Consider the following 3762-nt stretch of genomic DNA (forward strand, 5'->3'; position numbering starts at 1 on the left):
TTTTATTTAAGTCAAATTAATAAAAAAAAACTTAGAGTAGAATTCCCTGGATGAGGAAGAAGTCTGCAAAATGTGGCTTATGAAAATAGTTTAAGAAGTCAGGGTGTTTAGCCTTGGATAGGATGGGGAAGATTAGACAGCTACCTTGTAATAATTAAAGGACTAACTTGTGGAAGAAAGATTAGACTTTTTGTAGTTGATCCATAAAATGGAACTGAGATAAATATTGCCTGGCATCTATATTTAATTTATAAGGCTTATTAGGAATTTTCCATTTAGTATTTCATCCAATCCTCACAACTGTGAGAAGAAAGTAGTGCAAATGTTATTATCCACCTTTTACAGATGAGAAAACTGAGGCTCAGAAAATGAATACCACTTTCCCAAGTGCGAAAAGATAGTGGCTAGACCAGGTCTTGAACTCAAATTCTTTCAGTTCACCTGAATTCAATTCAATTGAAAATCATTTATTATGCACTACTAATCCCAGGTACTAGGCTAGTAATTCAGTCAGTCAACCAGCATTTATTAAATACTTAATATTTGCCTAGAAATTGTGCAAAGCAAAAGGCAAAAGCATGGTTTCTCCCTTCAAGGAGATCACATCCTGACACAGTAAATACAAAGACAAAGTTAAAAAAAAAAAACTCTGCTCTAAAACTTATATTGTCCTGGGCCGGGGGTGGAATGGGGGGGTGAAGAACATTTATACAGAAAATTAGATGCAAAATAAATGCAAAAGTTCACAGGTCTAATAGCAACATTTTTTTTTGTACTGTATCAACTGAACAAGATTTTCAAAGGGCATAACAAAAAGGAAAGAAAGAGTGGAATAAGGAATTGGGATATATAGGGTTGATATGGGTGCCTATGAGGGAGATGGGAGTTGGGGTCTATTATACCATGGGGACACTAGGTGGCACAGTGGATAGAATACTGGACTTGAAGTCAGGAAGAGTCTTCCTCCTTTGTTCAAATCTGGCCTCAAACACTTACTATGTGATCCTGGGCAAATCACTTAACCCTGTTTGCCTCAGTTTCCTCATCTGTAGAGTAAGCTGAAGAAGGAAACGGCAAACTATTTTAGTATTTTTTCCAAGAACCTCAGAGAGGCTCATGGAGGGTCAGACACAATTGAAATGACTGAATTAAAACAAGTGACATCATCCTAGGAAAACTGATTACATGTTTATAAGTTCTGTCCTACAGAGTAGAATTTAAGTTCTTTAACAACAAAGACCTTAAAAATATCTTTATATTCTCAGCACCTAGAATTATTCCTTGTATGTAACACTCAATATTTTTTTTAGATTTGAGTGAATTGGACAGGAAAAAAATATATGTGTGTGTGTGTGTGTGTGTGTGTGTGTGTGCATATATTAATAATTAGAGCTTCACAACATATGAATGGGCTGTCTAAAGAATTAGGGAACTAGCCATCCCTAGAAATGGTCAAGTAGAAGTTGGGTGACATTCTATTAGGGATTCATATGTTGAGTGGAAGGCAAGGCTATGTGATTTTTCATCTGGGTTTCTTTCCAATAAGAATCTATAACTATGAAATTCTTACGTGTGTATTTTCTGTTTTGCCTCCTTATATTTCTTTCCACATCTTTTTTGTTTTGGTTTATTTTTAACTAATTAACTTAATGAGGCACTAATTTGCATACTTAATGGATTTCTATTTCTAGAAATTTCATTAAATACGACCTTTTGCCCAGGCATATCTTTGATCTAATTCCTCTGTGATGGAACAAAGTATAATGCCTAAGTTTGGAAAAGTGATTTGCTTTTCCAGGAGATGTTTTGTTGCAATCAGAACAGCTGGCAGTGTAAATAGTTAACCTTAGTTCAGTTTGAGTCCAAAGGAAATGAATCCATTCCCAGTTATTTTGGTTTTGGCTAGTTCTCTCAAAAGGTTACTCAATTCTGAACCAGAAAGGGCTTCATTAAAAATGGAAGATCTAGACTCAGGGTAATTTTACATGAACAAAACCAAAATGGATTAAGGGAAAAATTCAATGAGTCATTTGCCCTTCTCTGAGCTCACTTGCATCTTCCTTAAAGGCAATCCTGAGCTATTTGCAAATACAGTGGAAGGAAAGGGAGTACCCAAGGTTCCAGGTGGTTTGCATATTAAGTAGTCTTTGATGTCAGAAAATAAATTACTTACTCTCTCCTCCCCTCTCACCTACTTTTGGATATTACACCCTAGAGTGGACCCTCTGTTAGTATTTATATACTCTTTTATATATATATATATAAAACTCTTAGTATTTATATAACTTTTCAATGTCTTTACCAAAGCCAGGGATGGGGAACCTGATGCCTTGAGGCCACATGTGGTCTTCTAGGTTCTTGGGTGCAGCCTTTTCACTGAGAGGAAGTTCTACAGAACAAATCCTTTTATTAAGGAGATTTATTCTGTGAAGTCTGCATTCAGTCAAAGGGCTGCCCTTGAGGATCTAGAAAGCTACATGAGACCTTGAGGCCTGAGGTTCCCTACCCCTGTCCTGGCCTAACCTTTTGTCCATGATAATTTATGTTCCTATCAAGACAATTCTACCTCTTTCCCAACCATTCAACACTTTCACTCTATCAAATCCTGTTTAAAAACTCACCTTTTTCTCTCTTTCCCTTCTCTCAAGATGGCGGACAAAAAAACCTCCAAAGGAGCAAAAAGAAAAGAAGGTCTGAAAGGAAAAAAAAAGGAGAAAAACAGGAAGGAAGATGTGGCTGAAAAGGTGGTGAAAAAGCCTCGAAAGCACAGCAGTTGGAACCCAGTACTTGCCAGGGAGGTCAGTACTGCAATGCTAGGTCTGCAATGCATCCCTGAAGAACCATGTGTGAGCGGAAATATGCTGCACCAAAAACTGGGATTGAAAGGGAGAAGAAAGAGAAGGTGCCTGCTACTATCTCAAAGTCAGTTGGTGGTGATAAGAATGGAGGAATCCGGATGGTAAAGATTCTCAAGATGCCGAGGTATTGCCCTACTGAGGATGTACCTAAAAAGCTGCTAAGTCATGGCAAAAAGCCCTTCAGCCAGCATGTGAGGAGACTTCGATCTAGCATCACTCCGGGAACAGTTCTGATCATGTTCACTGGCCGCCACAGGGGCAAGAGAGTGGTTTTCCTGAAGCAGCTGGCTAGTGGCTTGCTACTGGTGACTGGACCTCTGACCGTCAACCGAGTACCTCTGAGAAGGACCCATCAGAAATTTGTCATTGCCACCTCTACCAGGGTTAACCTTTCAGGTGTAAAAATTCCAAATTATCTTACTGATGCTTACTGCAAGAAGAAGAGGCTCTGTAAACCTAGACACCAAGAAGGAGAGATTTTTGACACAGAAAAAGAGAAATAGGAGATTAGGGAGCAGTGCAAGGCTGATCAGAAAAGAGTGGACTCTCAGATCCTGCCCAAAATCAAGAAAATTCTTCAGCTCCATGGCCACCTGCATTCTGTTTTCTCTCTCTCCAGTGAAGTTTATCCTCACAAACTGGTGTTTTAAATGCCTTGCACAGAACTCTCATTAAAATATTTGGAATAACTATTAAAAAACCTCACCTTTTCCAAGGAGTCGTTGATGATTTACTGAACTAATATATACATATATGTACATGCGTGTGTATATATATGTGTGTGTATGTGTGTATATGTATATGCGTACATGAATACATACTGATATGATATGATATGATATGATATGATATGATATGATATGATATGATATAACATGATATGACATAACATAACATAACATAA

General features: G+C 37.8%; 1 pseudogene; it reads left to right on the plus strand.

Annotated features, from left to right (window-relative positions):
* Positions 1–2974: 2974 nt before the first annotated feature.
* Positions 2975–3508, plus strand: LOC110203214 (large ribosomal subunit protein eL6 pseudogene; annotated as a pseudogene).
* Positions 3509–3762: the final 254 nt, after the last annotated feature.

The sequence above is a fragment of the Phascolarctos cinereus genome, unplaced genomic scaffold, assembly GCF_003287225.1.
Source record: "Phascolarctos cinereus isolate Bilbo 61053 unplaced genomic scaffold, phaCin_HiC Scaffold_7;HRSCAF=346, whole genome shotgun sequence".
In the NCBI taxonomy this organism is placed as follows: Eukaryota; Metazoa; Chordata; class Mammalia; order Diprotodontia; family Phascolarctidae; genus Phascolarctos; species Phascolarctos cinereus.